This window comes from Lissotriton helveticus, chromosome 3_2 (assembly GCF_964261635.1).
Source record: "Lissotriton helveticus chromosome 3_2, aLisHel1.1, whole genome shotgun sequence".
NCBI lineage: Eukaryota > Metazoa > Chordata > Amphibia > Caudata > Salamandridae > Lissotriton > Lissotriton helveticus.
This window is the reverse complement of record NC_136062.1, coordinates 287,806,876-287,832,048: the sequence shown is the minus strand read 5'-3', so window position 1 is coordinate 287,832,048 and position 25,173 is coordinate 287,806,876. Positions and strand designations below refer to the sequence as shown.

The following is a 25,173-nucleotide window of genomic DNA, read 5'->3' as shown; positions in this document are numbered from 1 at the left end:
TTAAAAAAATGTTATACATAGTTAAAAAAGGTATTTCATTTCATTTCAAAAAGTAAATGTACATAGTAAAACCATATGCTTCAAGGCGAAATTTGGCCGGCAGCTTTCACCCTTGCAGCAGCTACCAGGAAATTAGCAATGCAGAAGGTAATGCGAGGATTAGACATAAGTTGTAAAAAGAGCAAAGCCGGTCGCACCTGTATGAAACCAGCATCTTTCAAGATGGGAAACAGATATTTTTTCCTCTGCTCTAAGTACAAACTACAAAACATGACAAAATGCATTGTATCCTGCACGGAGAAATGGTCGCAACTACAGGGAGGGGCCAAATCTGGCTTCTGCCAGCTCTTAAAAGAACCCAAATGAAAATGTAACAAATTAAATCTAAACTTAGTTAATAAAAACCTGTGATAAGGGATTGTAACAAAACTAAGATAAGAGGCAAGTGAAGTTGAGCTAACCAGGAGGCTGTGTTCCCTTACCGCTGGTTTCAGCAATTCATATTCCTCTCGGCATGCTTCCTTCCTTTCCCTAAATGACCTTTTTATAGAGTCGATGTCCTGTGCTTTAATTTTCTCTGGAAATAAGAAAAGTTCCGGACGGCCCAGATCTGTGAATGTTTTGGCTAGATAGGCCAGCCATGGGATATTGCTATATTTATCCAGAGATAGGACATCGTACATAATTTTATGGTTCAAGGGGAGATCTTCGTTCAACCACATTTTCAACCACAGAATCAGAGGGGACAGACTCAGTGTATCTGACAGATAGGGTAAGCCCACCTCTTTATGAATAGAATAAGTTGGGGTTGACTGTGGTACAGAGAGCAGGGATCTGATAAATCTATTCTCTGCTCTCTGTATTAGGTCAAGGTTTACATACCCCCACAAAGCAGAACCATATGTTGCAATGGCCACAGGTTTGCACTTATAGATTTTTAAGAGGGCTTCCATAGGCCTAGCCCCTAGCTTACCAGCAAAACCCAAGAGAGCTGACGATGATCTACTTACAGCCAGCCTCTTTGCTCTTATCTGTGGGCCCAAGAACCTTTCTGGTCAAACAGTATTCCCAAATAGGGAAATGTAGATACCTTAGAGACAAGGACCCCCCTACAGAAAAATGATTTGTGTCTTTTTTTGTTACACTCACGCCCCATTACCATCGAATGTGACTTAGAGACGTTGACCTTAAGGTCCAGGTTTTCCATAAAAGAACCAAATGCGTCCAAAAGATGCTGGAGGCCGACACCAGTACGAGCGATCAGCACAGCGTCGTCCGCATACAGAAGTGCCGGGATTTGGACGCCTTCTGAATATGGAACGTCAGCTTCCTGGCCCCGCAGGTGTGCGCCCAGGCCATTGATGTAAATGGTGAAGAGCAAGGGGGCTAGTATACAGCCTTGCCGTACCCCCTTTAGAGATTTAAACAGTGGGGTACATCTACCATTATTTGTTACGCGGACTGCTGCAAAGAGTTCCTGGTGCAGAGTGGCCATAAACGCCACCAAGGCTTCATCGATACCCATCTCCAACAATATCAGCCACAGTTTTGACCTATTGACCAGATCAAAAGCCGAGGAGAGGTCCATGAATGCAAGAAACACGGACCCCTCCTTGGCCATAGTGTACTTGGAAATGAGTAAATGCAGATTGATGCATTGTTCAATGGTCCCTTTTCTTTCTCTGAAACCGTATTGTAGTTCAGACAGCCCACCACAACTCTCTACATTCTCCCTCAATCTAAATAGAAGTACTCTACCCAAGATCTTTATGGTTGAGTCCAAGAGGGATATGGGCCTATAACAAGCGGGGTCATCCCGCTGACCTTTGTTTTTAAAAATAGGGACAATGGTAGATGTGGCCCATGAGGCAGGGGCTGGGTTACCATTAGCTGCATTGAACACATTTGTCAAAACCTCCGCCCACAGTTTTGGCGAGTACATACAAAAGTCAGCAGGGACACCATCAGGCCCAGGTGCCTTGTGCTTTGTAGTAGCCAATAGAGCTTTTTCCACTTCCTGGGGATTAAAGATAATGGGGTGTGCGACTGCAGAAGGCAGTAAGACATCTTTGGTTCCTTCGTCCTCACCCCCATAGACATTTTTGAAATGGGATAGCCATTTTTCATCAGTAATCACGCAATCCAAGGGTTCATTTTTGTCTTCTGAGAATAAAGGCTGTTTAATAATCTCCCAAAATCTCCTACTGTCCTTCAGCACTGCCGCTGAAAGGAGATTCTCCCATGTTTGGCGTTTGAGGGTGTCCTTACGATTCTTGATGGCTGCCTTGTAGTTTTTCCTTAATCTGGAAATATCGTCTTTTACCCTAGGAAGGATTTTTAGGGCTGCCAGCAGTGATCTATGGGCATTTGAGCATGCAGAGTCAAACCAACGCTTGTTTCCAGGGTTTCCCTTTTTAGGCTTGACTAAAAGATCCTTTGACACCTGGCCACATATTGCCTCGTATGCCTCTACTATTTCTTTACTTTGAGCGAGAGGTTTTTTGCAGATCTCTACATTATCTTTGATTTTAGGAAAGTTTGTTGCGTAGAAATTTTCCGGGATCACTTTGGCCCATTTCACTCGTCTGTCTTGGTCAGTGGTCCTCAAGGGCTGAGCAGGTTTTACTGTTATTGGGGGTACTCCCATCTGGGCTCCCCAGGCCACTTCGAGTAATACCGGGTTATGATCACTATAATGTATTACCACTGTACGATAATCCATGGTCCGGTTTAGAATGCCTTGTGAGACAAAGATGTAGTCTATCACTGTTCCATGTTGGGTACCAATAAAAGTTGGCGTCCTCAGGCCCCAGTCAGGTTCATACAGGTCATAGTTAGCGAATAATTCTTCTAACTCCTGCCCCTCTGCGGTGTGTTCAAAGTGCGGACCCTGTGGACCCGCGTCATCATCATTAGTGTCGTTACTTCCCTTACAGGCTAAGTTACATAAATGAATATTAAAATCGCCTAATAAAATAAACTCAAAAGCAAACTTGATATTCTGACATACTGTATTTAAAATACTATCCAAATTAGCAACGTTGCAACCTCTATAATCTCTATTCCCTGAATTATAAAAGTTTACATATATGGTCCTGCTAGTATTGTTAATCACCCTTTCAACCAATAAGATGTTATGTGAGTCGATGCTAATCTGCCTGAGACTTCCTTTTAAGTCTAAGGAAAACAAAATTACCAGGCCACCTTTGGCTCTTCCCATACGACTAGGGACAGCAGGTTTAGTGAAACTAGTGAAACCATCCAGCCAAAAATTGGCGGATGTGTCCCAAGTTTCTTGCAGGGCAATAATGTGGTGGTTTGAGACAAAGCTTGACCAAGCATTTTCCTGACGTTTTGCATTTAGGCCTGCTACGTTCCAGCTTATGATCTTGCAGGAATCAGTGGGTTTCCTAAGTTCTTGGGTTCCCCCCAAGTCCCCTTCGGCTGTTCGTGGCGGTAGTCTGCCCTCGTTTATTCCCACTTCAGAGGGACTCTGTCTATTCCCACGCGATGGGCAGGCCTCCATCCAATTTGGTGACGAAAGATGGTCACAATATAACATCACTTGACTCTCTAATGCCTCCTTGTTGGTTGGATTGCTGGGGTTGCTGGGGTCTTGGGCTATGCTAAGTTGGCCACTCTTAGATGATGGCATACTCAGTGCTTCACTTGCTGAATCAATTCCGACCTTAAGTCAATCACAGTTGTTTAGGTCGGATAGAGGGCCGTAACTGTTTCCCAATCCCAAACCCCAAACAAAGGGGGTAGCTACCTGACCCCATCCACTGGCTCTTGTATTCCACATAGGTTGTGGAATATTTGGATATATCAAGGACTGGTCATTTCTCATCCGGGGCATAGACCTATTACCCCAGCCACTAAGCTCAAAGCCCGGAAAACCGGGACCCCGTCCATTTATGGTGGGCTCATGTGTCATGACGGGCCTGACGTTTGGCTCATTCGGGTAGTTAAATCTTCCTATCTCAAAGTTGGTCATGGGCTGGAAGCGATCATTAGTATATCGAGATCTAGAGCCCCCTCCCCAGCTAGTGGTGTTAGTCGATCTCTTAGATCTAGGGAAGTTGGGGAAGGTTGCAAACTGGGTCTCGCTATAGAAAAATTTAAGGGTGAGGGGAATTATAGAACCGCATCGTCGTTGGGGTGGAAAGATATTGGACAGAATGTTTGGGAGAACCTCAGCATTAGCAAAGTTCAAGATTACGCAGTCCCCCTTAAACTTTTTAGGCTTATTCCCAATCCATGATACCCTCCTAGTCATGACGATGTCCCCTGCTAATTTGTCAGACCCTTGATGTGCCATATGCATATTATTGGTGAGCCAATGTAGCGCTTTGTCCTTTAAACCCTGGTTAGACTCTACTTTATCTTGTGATAGAGCAGGGACGTTTGCCAGCACGAGTACAACTGGTAAGGCTTCCAAGATGAATTGGGCTGAGTCGTCCTCTTGTTGCAATTCTGGTGTGCCAGCAGTTGCGATGGTGGGGAGATCTCCTACTACTTCCTGACTAGGTGGAGGTAATAACAGGGATGGAGTTGGCTGCCCTAGTTCGGCAGACTGCGATAAATTATCAGTTGGGGTATCCTCCACATCTGTAACCGCCAATTTAGTAACAAGGGAAGATAGATTCCCCACCTCTTCGGTCAACTTGCAATGTGCCCCGCTCAACTTTTTAACCTCGCAAATTAATTTGTCCAGTTTCCCGATCAAAGGCTTGATAATTGTCCTGATTTTAATGTCTATCATCTCTTGTATCCTATTAAATAGGTCATCGTCGATAATACGTCTTGACTCTACGTCTACATCGAGATCCACGTTTTTCCCTCCGCATCTTCGTGGTGGTGTAGTCGCCTTTTTCCTACCTTGGTGTTTCCCCCCCCCCCTCTTTGCCTGAAATTTTCTACAGGTTCTCACTGCCCGTGGTGCGGGCAGCAGAGGTGATAGGACTTCATCCACTATAACTATCTGATGGTTGGGATCAAAGACGGCATTAACTGATAGATCTGCTGGAGGATCTGAGTCTTCATCCTCGTTACCATTATCTTGAGAGATAGGGTCTGATATATTTATAGATGGATTTTCTAACGGTATGTCAGACGTCACTATACTTAAAGCACTTGTGGAAGGGCTTTCTGGAGGCAGAATTGGCGATTGGCTTAAGCCTAGAGATTGCCTTCTCTCATTGTTTATCTTACTGACCACTTGTACTAAATAGGAATCCAGGGTATTAAGTGGCTCGGTGGCCGCAGGCACCAGTTTCTTCCCCATGTTTACTGCAGACTTTTGCAGGCTATCAAATGGCTGAACAGTTTTTCAGGGTTTGACTTAGATGGATTCAATTAATAATAGCAGGACGGTGGGGTGTGCAACGATAACACTTTGTCGGTCGGTTCACATCAGCACGTTTGACATGTGCTAGAGTATAGAACGTTGAGTACAATACCTTAACGTTTTCACGCAGCTGTTGTCAGGGGGGTGGCCTAACCTGGCCTTCTCGTGCCTCTGAGGGCCACAGAAGGCCCGCCCTTTGCCCGGGCTTAGCCCCGGGCGTCCCGCTCGCGTCCCGCGACGCTGAGGGCTTGCTCCTTATCTAGCCCCTCCTGTCGCGTGTTCCGCGTCAGGGAACGCGCCGCCGCAAAGGCTGCCGGGATATGGAGTCCCGGGGCGGCGGGCGCGTCTGGAGGGAGCGGTGACTGTGTTCCCGGGTTGCTGGCCGTTGGTCCGGCTGAATTGCGCCTCTCCTGCGCCTGAAATGCGCCTCTCCTGTGTCTCGAGCCTCCGCTGGTAGGTCTGTGATAAGGTACGGGTCCCCCCGCTCCCCCGAGGGCTTGCTCCTTATCTAGCCCCTCCTGTCGCGTGTTCCGCGTCAGGGAACGCGCCGCCGCAAAGGCTGCCGGGATATGGAGTCCCGGGGCGGCGGGCGCGTCTGGAGGGAGCGGTGACTGTGTTCCCGGGTTGCTGGCCGTTGGTCCGGCTGAATTGCGCCTCTCCTGCGCCTGAAATGCGCCTCTCCTGTGTCTCGAGCCTCCGCTGGTAGGTCTGTGATAAGGTACGATAAGATAAGGTAATGCTCTGATAAACTGTGCTCTCAGACCGGGGGGGCGATACACAAGCAGGCCCGCAAATATCAGACGATTATTATCCTTAATTTTAAAACTCATGGCTTTGGCTTCTAGACCCTGTTGGGGTAGTGAGAATACTTTTAAGTGGGATTTATAAATAATCCCAATTCCACCACCCACTGCTCCTAGTCTATTTACAAATTCTACAAAGTATCCTTCGGGAACTGCGTCATTCCAGTCCGGTCCTGAAGCATCCGACGCCCATGTTTCTGTTAGAAACATTAGGTCAACAGCATGGTCTGTGATCAAAGCTGCAATTTCATGTTTATGTTTAACCATGGATCTAGTGTTCAACAAAATACACTTTCAAAATCTTTTCCCACTCGCCGGGCGACCCGATCCACACTTATGATTATTATTGGCCCACAGATGAGTATTAACAGTAGGGCACTTACTCGTGGCTAGGAGCGAGTTACGTAGTTTATGGGATTGGAAAGGAGGATTATTAAGTGTCTGCAGGCCACAGGAGGCGCAGCTAAAAGTGGAGAAGAGATCTACTGGATTTGCTCTTTGCAAAGGTTTACAGGGGTATTGGTTCAGGCCGAGCAACTGCACTCTAGAGTACTGAATTTTTTTAAAAAGGCCATAGTTTCCGGCGCTAGGCGCGGATCTGGCGCGGACGGGCGCAGACGCGCGTGCCTTTGGCGTGCCGTTGGCGCGCCCGCTGCGCCCGTCCGCTGCACTCCCTGTGAGGGGGGGCCATTTTATAAGCAGGTAAGCGCTAAGTGCCAGAATGTGGCAGAATGTTTCCTAGTAATCACAGGATAAAAAACACACTTCTGTGCAAAAACGAAATTATAATGCAGTGAGCTTTAAAATACGGCGAAATCTGCTATCACAACAAAAACCAGTCCCGGCTTTCCGCCTCAGCACAAACAACACGCAACGCTCTTAGTCCCTAATTCGATATTCCCGATTTATGCCCTTATATGGTTATAATAAATAGTATCCTTATAAAGGCATAAGAATCATATCCATATTTAGTAATAGCCCATGCAGTCCAAATACGGCAAGGCTACTCCCCAAGACTCCTAGAAAGTACAACGCGTTCTTTAAACAAACCAAGCCTCCAGCAGCCCGGGAATTCCCCCTGCTTTTGTTTTGATTTGCACAAGAACTCCTGGAGTCCAGAAAGAACTGTTAGTTCTTAGTGACGTCTTATGTCCAACCTTACGTCAAACCCGGCACCTTTCAGGTATAAATATACCAGCGTTGCCTAAAGCAAAGACACGGTGGTTTGGAGCAGAGCAGCTATCTACTTGCCCGAAGCCCAGCTGATGCGAAAGCCGAAGGAAGCCGACCCTGCCTTTTTCTCCAGCCGAGAAAATCCAGCACCAGTGTTTCCAGTCACCCTTGCGGGTAACTGGGAGATCGAGTCCTGAGACACGAGATACAAGACCTCCTTCATTCTAGAACCAAGGTACGGAGCTGACCAAACCCTTAAAAGAATTCTTGATTCAGATTCCTGGCAAAAACCAACTTAACTTAAACTGCAACTTATTTACTCCTTCCCACGTATTAGGCTTAGGTCAGGTACACCGGGGTAGGCGTATCTTAGAAGCACCAGTTGAGTACGTTAGTCAATGTTTTTATGTATGTATATATTTTATCCATTTTAAAGTATCATATGGCTAAGAAACCATATCAATGCTTTTACAGTATTATTTCATAATACTCCTTATACTGTACGCACTTTACTTCATGATAAGTATTGCAATTGTGGCAATTCATTTCTCTTGCATGAGAAAGAAGACTGCTCAATAAATAACACCTTTTATTGAAAACGCCCGTCTCTCTATTTCTCTGCACTCTGGTGAAACTAAGTACGCACGATTGAGTGAAATAGTTGTCTATTGTTTTCACACGACTCTAGAGATACACTCTTTATTCTGAGGGAGCAAAGTTGTCATGTTTATGCGGTTGTCAGAAGCGAATCCCTTCTTGTCTAAATCAGGAGAGTTAACTCTTTCCTGAACATTCGAGAAAGTTTCTAGTGGCCTCTGAGCTAGCTGGCAAAACTAATTAAGTCTAATAAGTCTAATATAGTCAGTAGAGAACTAGTCGACCTCAGGCCTACGTCTACACTGCTGTTTATATTATTCCAATGCGCAGAGCCTATTGGCAATATAGGAATTACACTACAGATGGATGGGTAGATGAATGGACTATGATGCCTATATAGCGCTCTCTATACCCCCCACCCCCACCACACCTGTGATGCTACACAATCTGTAGGACCCACCTTTGACAGGCACTAACACTCCTTGTACCTAGAATCGATATATTCCAGAGTTGGCGCTGTATGATAGTTTAATCTGCTCCCTCATTTATCTGACTCACATGCCTCATGCAGCTCCTCGACATCACTTGCTGGAAACACTGGAAATCAGACACACAAACATCGTAAATGAGATATGATTCTTATTGATAAGAAAGAAACTGCGAGTGTTTCCTAGAACAAAATGTGGGTACACGAAGATGTGATTGCTGCCTCCAGAAGCCCATCGTGTGAAGTCCTACTGATCGTTTAGTCGCGACCGAGAAGCAAGGCTGCGCGGGGACCCCCCTCAACAACAAAACTCTGCTCTATTGAAATAGTAGCCCACGAGGACGAGGGGCCGAGAAATAACGGTAACAGCCCGGCGGCTCCAATGCCAGGCGTCCAATGCGTGTCGCGACATAAACACCTTGCAGCATGCCATGGTATGCTATGGACTCTTATGGTATAGCACTTTTAGAAATTACCAGGCTTTTATGGACGGTGATAAGGTGGCTTGGTAGAGTATGAAATGTCGCGATAAGCCTTCCTATATCGTGGATTCTTATTTATTTATTTTAAAGTTTTATAGAGCGCGAACCAGACCCGTGAGGGTATCAGAGCGCCTTACAAGATTGAAGGGTGGTTTACAAAAGATTTAGGAGGGGAGGGTAACAGTGGGGAAACAAGAAGTGGCAATGTTACTTTAAATTCAATGTGCTGTTTTTGTTTTTATCAGACTAAAGGAGAAACACGTAAAAGACGTTTAACAATCACTGTTATGGGTTCATGATGACTTTTAATTTGCTTGGCGTTAGTGAGAGGTGTTAAAATTTGCATTCGTTTTGATGGAAATAAACTGTAAAACTGTTCTACCTTTTGATGGTGGAGACCATATAATCACGATTTTAAATTGAATTGTTATTACTTTGCATAGGTGCTTAATTTCCTAATTCTATGATACTTTGAGCATTCCAGCAAAGAAATAACGTATATGATTTATGAAGTACCACTAAATCAAATGAATGATAAGGGCTCAAAGACATATTTCATTAAACTAAAAGAGAAACCACAAAATAAGAATATACCGAGTCACGGTCACAAGACACAACAGAAAAGAGAGAAAATTAAAAGAAGTATTGAACATTAAAGTTTCCAGACTGTAGTGCTTATGGATGGTTTGTTAACAAAGGGTGTTATATACGGTAGAATATTGTGATGTTGCACAACAGGTAATGACATGGTGTGCTAGGGAAATCTATATACAGTATGTGTGACGTTGCATAGTATAGAAAGCAAGGTTATGGTATGGGCGTTGCGGATGGAATGGTACACCTAGCGCAATATGACGAAAATGACGTGTCACGTTGTGTGTTACACAAAGGTTCTTAACACTGTAGGGGCGCGTGTGTCATTTCTGTAGCGAGAGCCTCGCCAAAGGCGACGGAATAATAAACATAAGGTGGTATATTATGGAGTATTATGGTATGGTGGTTCTAATATAGATTGGCTCTGGGATGTTATAGATCGGCTTGGCCCATTATCTAATTCTGTGTACCTGATGCTAGGCTATGCACTGTTATGGTCTGGTATGGTGTGTTGTATTCCAAGTTGTTACATCACGGTTTGTAAATGGCGCTAGTATTTTAGCGCTGCGTAAACAGGTGCGTAACACAGGCCCCTGCAGCCCCCGCGGTGCGGCGGGGCCCTCAATAACATGTTGCCGCCGTTTGGCATGTTGCTTTATGTTATGGCCACGTGCAATGCGGGTGTCGTGCCATGATGTGTTTTATGCATGGATATTTGATGCTTTATTGAGGCGCTGATCCCAACTCACCTGTGGGTTTTTGCATACACCATGCAAGGCTCTTCTGGCAGGTGCAGTCCTGGAACATGCTGTGCCTCTGGGCGCCCCTTCCTCCCGCCCAGGCACAAGGCGCTATGTTGTGAGGCGCACCAGGTATACCAGATAGTGAATTTTCCTCCGGAGCGCAAGAAAACATGTCCCTCCAATACCGTTACACGTGTTGATATTGATTTTATTTTTTATTACCTCTCTTGTGTTGTAATTATTATTATTATTAATAATAATACATTTATTATTAATGTCGGCGTTGTTATTTTAGATTCATATCCGGTTTACTGTTTTCATTTTTATTTATATTATAATACGCATGTTATTATTCCTTATTTGATATTTTATTCTAGAATCATAATTATTAGCACCACCGTTACTACTTCTAGTAATGATGAGTATTAACGCAGCGGTCTGTCGCGCGCTTCGTTCCGCGTGCTGTGAATAACTCCAGATCGCTGATTTTCACTCTCCGTGGGAGGATTTAGTGCTCTGACCCCGACCTCGAGATGTTGCCCCTCAAGCCTCAACCCACCGGGCTGTCTTCTCAGGGTGCATTTGTTCTCGGGGTATTCAGTCGGGAGTGATATCCTGCTGCAGCCATATTTCAGACCGAAACTATTTGCTTCAAAAATGAGTTTTTATTCAACATCCCACCCCTTTCCCCCCAGGACGAATAGAGCTGCTTTATATGATCAATAATTTACTTAACAAACGGTGAAATTAGAAATCTACATACACCTTGACAATCTAGCACTTTTAAAGAAAATTGTTTACACTAGCACACAAAATAATTAATATACATACACTGAGCAAGTTTTCCAGAAAAGATCAGAGTAGTTTAAATTCTCTTGGCTTATCGCATTTGCGTAGCGCACAAAAATGATAGGCAATCATGGTTCTATGGCCAGGCTTTTTTTTTTAGAGAAGGCAGAAGGAGGATATTGTGTTATTTACACAGAATCACACATTCGGTCACAGTGACGATGCCAGGATTTAAACCCCAAAGTTCTTTCTTTTGCTGCCTGCTGCAGCCGGTACTACTGGGAACCTCTTTAGTTTACTGTGCATATTCCCACGGCTACACATCCGAACTCTACACTGTATGGAAATTCTGTTGGGTTTTTACTCTAAGCGCTCATTCTCTACTACTCACGCTCTACTACTCTCCCCTACTCACTCACTCTCTACTACTCACTCTACTACTCACTATTAATCTCTACTCACTCTCTACTACTCACTCTACTACTCACTCTACTCTCTACTACTCACTCTACTCTCTACTACTCACTCTCTACTACTGTACTCACTCTCTATTCACTCTCTGCTACTCTCTACTACTCGCTGCTACGCACTCTCTACCTCTCTCTGCTACTCACTCTCTACTACTCACTCTCTACTACTCTCTACTACTTCTGTACTACTTTCTACTACTCATTCTCTGCCACTCTACTACTCACTCTCTACTACTCGCTCTCTACTACTCTATTCTCTACTAATCACTCTCTACTACTCAGTCTCTTCTACTCTTTACTACTCACTCTACAACTCTCTACTACTCTTTTCTACTCTACTACTCTCTCCTACTCACTCTCTACTACTCTCTACTCATTCTAATACTCACTCTCTACTACTCGCTACTACTCTACTACTCACTCTACTCCTCACTCTCCTCTCTACTACTCTACTCACTCTCTACTACTGTACTCACTCTCTACTACTCACTCTCTGCCACTCTCTACTACTCGCTCTCTACTACTCGCTCTCTACTACTCACTCTCTACTACTCACTCTCTACTACTCTACTAACTAATAGTCACTCTCTACTACTCTACTACTCTCTACTACTCTACTCACTATCCACTACTCACTATCCACTACTTACTCTACTACTCCCTCTACTACTCTACTACTCACTCTACTACTCATACTCTCTACTACTCTCTACTACTCACTCTCTACTACTCACTCTCTACTAATCTCTACTCACTCTACTACTCACTTTCCACAACTCTCTACTACTCACTCTCTACTACTCTCTACTCTCTACTACTCTCAATTACTCTCTCTACTACTCACTCTACTATCTATTACCCACTCTCTACTACTCTCTATACTCTACTACTCACTCTACTCTACCTTTTACCTCTCTCTACCTCTCTACTACTCTCTACCTCTCTAAGTGCACACATATGCACATATATATGTGTATGCATTTATATGTATGTGTATATATATATATATATGTGTGTGTGTGTGTATATATATATATATATATATATATATATACATTTATAAACATTTATAAACATATATATACATCTGCATAGCTATATAAATACAAATATAAATGCATGCATACATATACATATATGCATTCATATGCATGTTATGTACATGAAAGTTTGAAAAACACTAATAAAAGCAAAGCTAAAAAGCCACCTAATTACAAACAGAATTGCTTTAACTTAAACGAGGGTGAGACCTATTGCATTTTCAATGCTTGTTTGTATGTCTGTAAGCTTGCAAAAAGAAACAATACAAGAAACTGTTATCCGCACACTGTGGTGGAGCTTATATGTGGCTCTGCTGTGTCTGCTTCAGGGTGCCTGCGGAGTCGCCTACCAGGGTAAACGAAATTGCTTAAGAATTCTCTGTATCCAGTCTAGCACCTGGGGATATTCTAAGGGTGAGGAAGAAATATGCAGTTAGAGTATCCATAAGAAAGAGTATTACCCAAGTTAAGTAACTTCAATCAATCAATCATAATGCTTTATTCGGTATGAAAAAATACCACAAAAGTACAGATAAAATACATCATGATATAAAAACAAGACAGTTCGACAGCTTAAAATAGTACATATTCAGTTCATCCGTGATTAAGAACCCCTCCCCTCATCAAATTCATTCTTAGGGCCATTGAAGGATAACATCACGGGCCACATATGTTCACCTAATGCCCCCTGTTGTTGTGAGCCTGACGGCTGCCCTTAAAAAAATTACAGTACAGAACAGTGTTAATGCGTATCAAGGACGGAAGACCGTTACTTCGGTTGTCGTCTACTCTAGTTGTGACAGTGGGTTATATATGCCAATTTTGAACAATAAGAATTATAGGCCCGCTACGATCTTAATATTGGAATCGTCTGAGTTTTAATGCGAAACATACAACATTTCCAAGTGTCTTACAGAATATAGAGGTACATGTGTCAAGACTATGTGCTATTGGTACCCCCTCTGATCCTGGAGGAATAAGGTTGCTCCTTTTTGTCCTTATAAAGAAGGTATATAAGGTACGTAAGCAAAGGCGTTGGACCATTAGATTTCGAACTGAACTCTGAGAATATTTCGTTTTGTACTAATTGGGAAAAGGAGTTTTTGATGAGAACGTGAACTGAAAACACTTGGATTACTCTATCTTTGACCTTTGTGCTGGAACCACAAGAGATTACCGAGCCCTGACGAAGTTCCAATGGAACGAAACGCGTTGGCTGAGGCTTTTTAAAGATTGAAATAATAAATGACTTAATTTTGGCAAAATTGGAAGCTCTTTGAACTTTGTTCCTTGGTGCACCATCCTTTTTTTCAAAAGTGTTAATCTGTTTCTACAGTGGAGCATTTGTGTGGCAAGCTCCGGATGTGCCGTGCACAAACCAAGTACTGATGAGTTTACTTTGAAAAGGTGCCTAACTATGGTCAGCCACACTGTTTGTTTCTAAGAAGACTATTATGATCTGTCTCCTGAATGTGGCCTCTGTATTTACCCAGATTTTGGCCCAGCAGACTAGGGGTTTGACTTCCAGCCTATCCCTGATGTAACTGACGCCAAGTTCTTCGTAGATAATGTGGGAAGGTGTACTCTGGGGCACTTTAAGTAAGCGTTGAAGATAATTATTTTCCTCTATTTGTAAATGCTGCGCATCTATAAATCCCCATACCTCGCTTCCATAGAGAACTTTTGACACACCAGATGGAGCTGTATAATCTCAGAATTTGCTCCGGTGACCAACGGCCTAGTCTTCGTGCAAAATTCATGATCGACCCAGAGCAACTAGCTAACATACGGCATTTCTCCTCTAAAAGGTCTTCAAAATGTAGACGTCCATCAAATAAAATCCCCAGGTATGAGAGAGTGCACCTTTCCCAAGCGGTGAGTACCAATCATGTTATCATTCTTTTTGCTTGTTTTTTTGCCCACTTCCATAATGTACGACTTGGATATATAAGGGGACAGATCTACGTTCTCCATAAAGGAAACAAAGCCGTCCATCAGACCCTGAAGCCCTTTGGGTGCACGGGCAAAGAGAACTGCGTCATCCGCATAGAGCAGGACAGGGATCCCTCTTGAACCAATCCTCGGTGTGGCAACCTTTAAAGTGCTAAGTGCCTGATCCAAACTATTTATGTACAAAGTAAACAAAAAAGTGGCCAGGATACAACCCTGTCTGACCCCGCTTAAGCATGGGAAAGGGTCGGTGGCACTTCTCTCCTGGTTGTATCGAACTGTGGCAGTAGTCTTCTGATGTAAAGCTTTTAAAATGTTAATAAGTCCAGGGTCGACGCCAAGGCCACCCATTATTGCCCATAATTTCCTACGGTTAACTCGGTCAAAAGCCGCGGTCAAGTCCATGAATGACAGGTACACGGTTTCTTGGCTAGCAAAAGTGTACTTGGCTACCAGTAAATATAAGTTAAGACCTTGATCGTGGTTGACTTTCCTGGCGTAAAGCCATATTGGGTGTCAGTTATGATATGCTGATCCTCAGCCCGGTCCATGAGCTGGCTGAGGATAACCCGTCCTAAAACTTTTGCTGACACGTCAAATAAGGAAATGGGACGGTAGCAAAGTGGGCTATCCTTGTTGCCTTTTTTAAAGATGGGATCAATCGTGGCTGTGGACAAGGATTGTGGCATACCTATGTCGACTGCTGCGTTAATGACTCTGGTCAGGATTGGTGCCCAAAGAACTACTTTGTTCAAAAAAAGATCCGGTGGGAACGCATCAGGGCCCAGGGCCTTGTTTCTGATCAGGCCTTCAATCCCTGTTTTGATCCCCCCCTCCCTGTCATCCTCTGACTGGGCCTCAGCCAAGCAGTGATTATTGAGCCTGAAAAAGTGCTCATGTCATTACTTCGGCAGGATGTTATTGGCTTCCCTGGATTTGTTTGCCACTTGGAAGCAAGTTTCATTTATAACTTTCCAAAAGGCAGGTGTGTCCTCTAGCTCTATTGCTTCCCACAGGTCCTCCCAATCCTGCTGTTGCAATTTGGATTTATGGCCTTTTACTGCCAATTTGTAATTTATCCTGCAAATGGTCACCCTGCTCTTGTCTCTTGGGAGGTTTTTAGAGCAACTTTCAGCTCTCTCAGGACATGGAAGCACTGTTGGTCAACACACCTTGGGTCATTCGATCTAGCTTTGTGTGTTGTGGTCCTGAGCAGACCATCAATTAATTGGGCAACACCCTCAAATGCCCTGACTAGTTCAGCCCCCTCCACATTTGGGTCTAAACAGTCCGCGATGAGCTGTTCACCATCTTTCACTAAAGCTCTATAAAAAGCTTCGCCATTACCCTGTGACCATCTCAACCTCCTGCCTTGGTCTGTGGCACATACCACCCCCGCCCCACACACTCTAGGTGGGTTCTTGCAGAGATTTAGCTCCACGATGGACATGGCTAGGGGATTATGGTCACTGAAGATACTAAGACATATTTTAAAACCTGTGACCCATTTTTTAAGTGTTTTGGAAACAAAGATGAAATCAATAAAAGAAACACTTCCTCTGCCTTTAAATGTGGGGTGTACCATTTTATCCTTCCCAACTTCAGCCAGCTCCATGGTGTGTGTAAGGGCATGTGTGTTTAGTAACTTGCATAGCACCCTTCCCTCCTTTGATTGTTTCATATGCGGGCCCTTTTCCAGAGTACACGATGACCAATCCCCCCATCGACTTTCAAAATCGCCAGCTAAAACCAAATGAGGCATCGACGCCCCTTGCTCCTGTATGCGAGCAAACCTACTCTCCAACTCATCCACTCTTGCAGTACTCTGGCCCAGTAAGATCGCATTATAAAAATTAACTTGTGGCCCTTGTTATAAAACCTAAGCCCCAACGTGAAGTCTAAGTTCCAACCTAAATTAGAACATCTGCCCTCTAACCTGAGACCGACATATATATAATCAGTCCTCCCCTTCCTCTCCCTGACACAGCCTTGCACTCTGGTACAAAATAGCTTTTGTAACCCTCAAGGTGGAAAGTACTACTCTCTACTTCCCATGTTTCCTGTAAACAGTTGACTTGGAATTTCCAAATATAAACTAGCCAGTCTTCATTTTTGTATTTGGCAGATAAACCTTCTATGTTCCAGGAAACTATTTTAAAATCTCTCTGGTTATGTCCGTTTGATGTGGGATAGGGGAGCTCCTTCTGATATTTTTGATATTTTGCCTGCACCTGTGTTCTCAGCGCTGGGGTCTCTGTACTGTTTGGAGCCGCGAAGGAGCGGACTCCATTGCCAGCAGCCCCAGAGCAGCACACAGCTCACCGGACGTGCCAGTATGCGCTTAAAACAGCGTAGGGGCTCCCGGTTCTCAACTCTTCATGGATAATATATGCAGGAGTGCTCTGGGGGACTTTTAGTAATAGTCTTAGATACCTATTTTCTTCAATTTGTTCTCTCTGCCTCTCTCTACTACTCTCTACTACTCTCTACTACTCTCTACTACTCTCTACTTCTCTACCGCTTTCCCTCTCTAAGCGCACACATACACGTGTATATATATATATATATATATATATATATATATATATATATATATATATATATATATATATATATATATATATATATATGAAACAATCTCAGTTTTCTCTCGCCTGGAGCCCAGTCACGGATACCGACGGCGCAGAAAAAGAGGAGACCCAAGTGCAGGTGAGCAAGTTTATTCAATCGTGGAGAAGGTGCACCTCAGCATAACGTTTCGGCCTTCACAGAGGCCTTGGTCACATATATATATATATATATATATATATATATATATATATATATATATATATATATATATATATATATATATATATATATATATATATATATATATATATATATACATGCACACATATATATATATATATATATATGTGTGCGTGTATATATATATATATATATACATATATATATACATACAAAAAAATATATATATATACATATGCATGTTATGTACATGAAAGTTTAAAAGACACTAATAAAAGCAAAGCTAAAAAGCCACCTGATTACAAACAGAATTGCTTTAACTTAAACGAAGGCGAGACCTATTGCATTTTCAATGCTTACTTCTCCCTGAAGATCACCAATTCTGCTGCCAAGACCAAGGACGTATTCTCCATAGTTGAGGAGCTCTCACACCCGGACAGAGTAACAATTAAGCCCATCCCTTCTCAAACGCTCTGTGACTCCCTTAACCTATACTTCATGGAAAAGATTGCCACAATCAAAAGCAGAATTCCCTCCCCCATACTCCATACCACCCCTGTTACCACCTTTAAAAACTCCCAGGTAGTGGACCAAATACCCCTGATATCCAGGGATGAGTTCATCGCTCTATTAAAAAAGGTTGGTACAGGCTCCCCCACAGATTGCTGCCCATTCCATATCCTACAAGAAGACTTTGCCACCTGTCCTAACCCCTTTCTTGCGATCCTCAAGAATTCTGTCAGACTAGGCTCTGTTCCCGACTCCTTTAAGATAGCTGAAGTCGTCCCTATTCTGAAAAAACCCAATGCTAACCCTTCTCTGATGAGCAACTTTCGCCCCATCTCGCTGCTCCCTTACCTCAGCAAGCTGCTTGAAGCTAGTGTCACCAATTTCCTTAGCTCTTTCATCGAACATTCACAGTTCCTTGACTCCCAACAAGCAGGATTTAGGTCAGTACACTCTACCGAATTAGTCATTCTCTCAGTCATGGATGAACTGAGGAGGGGGGCTGACCACAACATCAGTCAGGCCTTGGTGCTCCTGGATTTGTCGGCCGCGTTTGACACGGTCGACCATAACATCTTGGTCGACCGTGTCGGCGACGCCGGCATCCAGGGGTCGGCTCTTAGGCGGATTTCCTCCTTCCTTAGTAACCGACACCAGGCCGTCCGCCTTGCCAACTTCTCTGCGGAGAAAGTTAGGCTGACCTGCGGTGTCCCCCAGGGATCCTCCCTTTCCCCCTTTCTTTTTAACCTGTACCTGACTCCCCTCATCCGGTTCCTGCGTGAAAGTAAGGTCGCTGCTTTTAACCACGCAGACGACATCCAGCTGGTGTTTGACATTGACTCGTCGGGCCACTCAGTCAACAACTTCCAGTCCACCATGTGCCTCATTAGCGACTGGATGGTGGCCAATCAACTAAAACTCAACCCCGACAAGACTGAACTGATCCTGACTGGAGGCCCCTCCAACCCATGGAATTCTAACTTCTGGCCCCACCTTCTAGGCACTCCTCCCTGTCCTGCAGAATCCGCAATAAGCCTGGGGGTTATAATCTGTAAAGACCTATCCATGAATCCCCAAATTAGCGCAGTGGTGTCATCCTGCTTTTTCCACCTCTGCAGAATTCGAAAGATCTTTGGATTCTTCACCACGGAGGCCTTATCCCTTGCTCTTCTGGCCCTGGTCATCTCCCGCATTGATTATGCCAACTCACTTTACGTTGGCATCCCTGCCTACCAGCTCCGTCGTCTGCAACTGGTGCAAAACCAGACCGCTAGGCACATCTTCCACCAACCTAGACACCACCATGTCCGTCCCCTGCTTAAGAGTCTTCACTGGCTCCCGGTGGCCAAACGTTGCAAATTCAAATTAGGCTGCATTACCTTCAAAGCATTGGCCGGCATTGGCCCAGCCTTCATTTCCTCTTTGATCCACCGCTATCTCCCTTCTCGCGATCTTCGCTCCTCCCACTTGGCTTTGCTTTCCACCCCCACCTTCAAACGTAAGAAACATGGTGGTCTCAGATTCTCTTTTCTTGCCCCCTTCTTTTGGAACTCATTCCCCTTGGAATTTAGACTTACTACATCCTATACCCACTTCAGATCCCGTCTGAAAACTCTGCTGATCTGTCAGGCCTACGAGTAACTCAATGCCTCCTTTCACTCTTCTGCTGCCCCCCGTTCACAGCGCCATGAAACCGCCTGGTGAAAGTGCGCTTTATAAATACTTTTAACATAACATAACAATGCTTGTTTGTATGTAAGCTCGCAACGAGAAATACAATAAATTGTTATCCGCACACTGTGGTGGAGCTCATATGTGGCTCTGCTGTGTCTGCTTCAGGGTGTGTGCCGAGTCGCCTACCAGGGTGCAGGAAATTGCTTAAGAATTCTCTGTATCCAGTCTAGCACCTGGGGATATTCTACGGGTGAGGAAGAAATATGCGGTGTGAGTACGAATAAGAAAGAGTATTACCCAAGTTAAGTAACTTGTTCTGTCGCTGCACACTGAGACTTTGCTGAGAGCCTTTTGGATTTCCCTGCTTTCTGCCTTTTGCTGTCCCACGCCTCGAGGCCCCCTCTTCGCGGGAGCCGCTCGAGGCATTCAATCTGCATATAATCTGCCGGATTGCCTGACCCATGAGGTGACCGCCGTGGGACACAAACACCTACCGGGACTGCGAGGACCAGCGGGCGCTGCGTTACCTGACTCGCCGCAGCTGGTCCTCTTCCCGCCCCCTCCAGCTATTTACAGATAGCCCTAAACGCGCTAGCGGGACGCGCGCTGAGCAAAGCGCGGAGCGAAGCCCGGGCAAAGGGCGGGCCCTCTGAGGCCCTCAGAGGCCTGCAGAGACTGGACTGGGCACTAGGTGCTGGTGCCCTTGGGATTTGGGACTCTTGACAGCTAGGTATTTTCATTGAAATTTTAAATTCTATGTTATATCTATTTGGGACAAAGGCGCTGACACTGAGTGTTGCAGCTGTGGTGTTTTGCTTTGTTTTGTCCTAATATCATTATTATTTTTCTTATTTACTTGAAATATTGTTTCGGAATCTGTATAAATTTGAGCTAGTAAAATGTCTAAGGAGAAATTAGATAAAGGGCCTATGGATAATTATTTAATCCAAAAAATTACGCAGATTAACTCTAATAGACGCGCCTCCCTTGGCCAGGGAAATCTTTCTCTGACCCAGGAGGAGGCGCTTCTTGTAGATATATCTCCGCCTAAAAAAACTCCTATTCCCTGTGGCAAGGTAGTTACTGCGACCGCACAGGTCCATGTTATAAAACTTTCTGATTATCCAGATATCGTGGAAAAACAAAAACACACCCCGCCGGTAAGAATATTCAAAAAGGCAAAAACACGAAAGAGAAGGGGGAAGCACATGCAAAAAGCACAAGTACAAGTACCTAGGAATAATTCACAAGAGGTAAACAAGATAAGTAAAAGTACTTGTGCGGGTAACATAGGGTTAGCCCCATTGGGTTCACGTGCACATAGTAGTGTGGAAGAACTTAGGTCTCCCAATCTGGGAGAAAGGGAGGAAAAAACTGGTGTATCTGATTATTCTATAACTGAGATCTCCATATTAACAACTCCGGTTAGTTTGAAACCACACAAGATGAGCCTAAGTAGTTCGTATGTTGAAGAAGGGCTATCTGACTCCCCCAGATTTTCTCCTGCTCCACTTATTAATTTAACCCAGATGTCGCCACTGAAAACCACTACCAATATTACTAAAAAAAGAGGGGGTTGTCCCATGCCGACTGGGGAAGCTAAAGTACAGAAGAGGAACTCGACTCCAGCCGTGACTGATGCGACGACCCTATCATCCCTCCCAATTTTACCCCCTAGAATAACTGATTCTTGTTCTTAGGGTGAGACTGGTCTACTAGTAAAATTAGAAAGCCTGTTAAAAGGCTTAATTCAGCCACTGTTGGAAAAAATGAATTTATGTAATATCAGATTTGACGAGCTAGATAAAAAAGTAGGGAGAAACACACAACTATTAGCAGATCTGATACAGGGGGTGAATCTTATGAAATCTAGCAGTTTACCTGTGTCATTGGCGACTGCTCCTAAATTAGCATCACCTTGCCCAGTCCCCTCCACAAAAATTGTTCAAGAAGGGATTAAATTGACTGGCCCCATAATCAAAAGCGTTCCTCCTGTAACTCTGTTTAAAAAGAAGTCTGACATCAAAACTGTGAGTAGTGTAGGCGGCCAAGGTGAGGGAAAACTGTTAGTAGAAGAAAGACAACAGATACCCCAATCTAAGCCCAATAACGAGAATGGCACCGCAAATTCTTATAATAGAAAACGGTACCAAAAGAGAACAGTTGATCTACCGCCTGAAGCTGCCCCCTACACTATAGTCATGGCAGGTGTCCCTGAGTTACTTTTGGAGGCTAGGGAAGATCACTATGCATTAAGAAATAAAGTAACACATTGGTTACATAATAACAGACCCCTCCCAGCGCATATCAATGGAGAAATATTGACTGTGAGGCGATCAGTTTGGGTGGGTTCCAGACCCAAAGACAAGAAAGGCGATGTTATTATTGTAAATTTTAAAGATCACAGAGCGGTACGCCATATAGGAGATTGGTATGACTCGGTAGGCAGTGACTCTATCTCTACTCACTATCTCAGTTATTTCTATCCGTATTGCCCAGGACAAAACCCTGGAGATAGGAATAGAGTAAGACATTCTGGAGATTGGTTTTCTTTAAACCAACGTGGATATGGTATGAATCCACTGTCCCAATCTGGGAGACAGTTGGGTATAAATCGGAGGCAATTCTTCCCAAGTACGCCTGGAATGGATTATAGGAATAAGAACATTTTCAGGGAGAATAGAGATTTCTCACGTCAAGCCTATAATCTTCCAACCCATAATAGATTTGATGTATTTTCGGGCCTTGATTATGTCGATTGACATGAAAAGGTTGCCGATTTTACAAATATTCGGAGTCCAGAAGAGGTTGCTGTTCCTAAAAAGAACTTTATAATGACCACTTTTGGGGAGGAATGCCATATAACCTTACTTTCAGAACCGACCTTAAATATAAATCCGGGCGCCGGTGAGGAGCCTCGATCTAATACTGCTATTGCCCAGAAGGTGGAGCTAGGGGTCAACACTGGAATAGTAAGCGCCCCATGCAAGGAGATAGATTGTAATATTTCCACGGTAGAAGAGGAAGGTAGTAACATAAAAGGGAATTCCTGTACATTCCTATCCTGGAATGTAGCAGGATTAAAAAATAAGAGAAATAACCCAGCTCTGGAGATAATTTTAAATGAGCGGGATGTCGTGGTCCTTCAAGAAACTTGGACCACAGAACCTGTTCATTTAAGCGGGTATAGAACCTTCTTTACCTCAGCTGAGGGTGGTCAACATGGCCGTGCGAAGGGAGGTCTAATAACATTCCTCTCGAATAAGCTTAAGTATGAGAAAGTACGTTTTAATTCTAATTCAAATTACTACCAACTTATAACCATATGTACAAAGGGATTTATTGTAATTTTGATCAACTTTTACAATAATATTCCGAAAGATGAAATATTGAATACCCTAAGAACACTTAGGGAAAACATACAACATGAAATAGAGAAATCAAATAAGGAAATGTTAATTTTATGGGGGGGAGATTTTAACTGTCCACTCTGTACAAGCGGAAAAAAGGGGATTTGTGGCTTAATGCTAGAACAAGACATAGACCTAACACATTTCGAACATTCCTTGATCGGGGACTTATTTAATGAACTAGTATTTATGTACGACCTGGGTTTCGTAAATGAAACAGCTCAGAACCCTACTCCTTTTCAACCGACATTTATTGGTAGAGGAGCCATGTCCACTATTGATTTTATTCTTGTATCTAATAGTTATAGTTATAGAATCAACAGTCTAAAGATTTTAGAGTTACCCCTAAGTGATCATTTGCCCCTATCATTAGAGGTTGAGAATCCTTTCCACGAACACTCTGAACATATTCTCACCTCAGATATAGCCCCTGATCTGATCTTGGGTAGGCAAAACGGGTATACACTAAAATGGGGCAAGGTCACGCCAGAAAGGTTTTTGGCAAAGTTGTTAAATACCTGTTCAGATAGTTTTTCTATTTGCCTAGGGGAGACGTCCCGCTCCACTCAGATCTTTGAGCATTTTGACAAAATAGCCCTTGAAATTAAGAAAAGTTTGTGGGTGGAGCTAAGAAACAAGACTAGGCGTACTAAAAGCTAGTTTAATACCGCTTGTACCAGGGCACTAAGCGATTTGAAACATGCTATCCATAGGTCTCCCGGGATCACTTACTAATAAGAGGGTTAAGGAACACTTATAAGAAAGCCCTGAAATGTAGGAAAAATGCCATAAAAAAGGAGGCCCTTGAAGACCTCTGTGAGGCTGCTCAGTCCAAAGATGCATCTGCTTTTTGGAGGGCAGTTAATGCCCCTTTCCTCTTTGATAGTCATAAGGCTCGTATTGAGACGGCGATTACCGAAGAGGAATGGGTGGAACACTTCTCAACTCTATATAGCTCGCAGGATGTTTCTTGTTCTACAAATGTTTTTAATTATGTGAATAGTCTAAAGGGTGAGGAAAAGTTGGTCATATCTCTGGAGGAAGTTTTAATCGGGTTGAATGCAACTAAGGCTGGAAAGGCTGCTGGCCCAGATGGGATCCCGGCAGATTTATATAAAGCAAACATGGAGATCTGGGGCCCCATGTTGGTACAGCTTTTTAATGCCGCTCTTGCTAATGGTCTGCATTCATCCTGGTTTACTTCGATAATTGTGCCGATATACAAGAAGGGTGAGAGACAAAATTGTGCATGCTATAGGCCAATCTCACTTCTTGATTCATCCGTTAAAATTCTGGGTAGAATAATTTTGGCAAGACTCCAGAACTGGGCTGAGGAAAATGAAATTTTGAGCGACCTACAGTACGGTTTCCAGAAAGGCTTGGGTACCGTTGAACAATGTTTAAATTTAATGATTATCCAACAAAAATATAATAGGGTTAAAGGGGAACGGTTATATTTTACGTTTGTTGATTTGTCTTCGGCATTTGATTGTGTATCGCACACTAAATTGTGGGATATTTTGAAAGGGCTAGGCGTCGACGATGCAATAATTTGTTTCTTGAGAGATCTATACTCAGGAGCAACTGCATCAGTTCGTTATGGCCGTGGGGGAGAATGTACTAGAAGATTTGGAGTGGGACGTGGAGTACGACAGGGCTGTGTTCTGGCCCCGTTCCTATTTCTTCTTTACATTAATGGACTTGAGCGTCACCTCGTGCATGAGTGCAGGGACATGCCTAGAGTGGGAAGGAGGCCGATCCCTGCGCTCATTTATGCGGATGATGCCGTCCTAATGGCTCGAACCCCCCTGGCATTACAGAAATTGTTAGTATCCTTTGAAAAGTTCATGTTGAGCTTAGACCTGAAAATTAGTTGTGGTAAAACATACTCCATGAACTGCGGCACAAAATCTGGAAAAAAGTCGAAATGCATGTTTTTAAATAACGCTCCCTTGGAAAACATTTCGTTTTTCCCCTATTTGGGAATTTTGTTTCATGAGCGGGGGGGATGGTCAAGCGCAATAAAGGCTAGAACCCTTTTGTTTAAAAAAAACCATAATGGCCGTTAAGACTTTCCTGAAAAAGCTGGGGAAAAAACCAATAAAAGAAATCTTGACCATATACAACGCCACATGTACATCCGTAGCCCTCTATGGTGCGAGACTCTTGGGCTTTTCTAATATTGTCCCACTACAAATTGTTGAAAACAAATTTATGCGGGATGTTTTATCTGTACCGCAGAGTGTTTCATCCTATATTTGCCACATGGAGGTGGGTCAACCTTACCTATCAGATTTAATTAGAATACAGCCCATTCTATTGTGGCACAGGGTATGGACTACTAATGAATGTG

General features: G+C 43.8%; 1 protein-coding gene across 2 annotated transcripts in view; it reads left to right on the top strand.

Annotated features, from left to right (window-relative positions):
• Window positions 1-25,173, top strand: part of SCAPER (S-phase cyclin A associated protein in the ER) — a 3,246,499-nt gene that overhangs the window by 533,182 nt on the left and 2,688,144 nt on the right. The window lies entirely within an intron of this gene.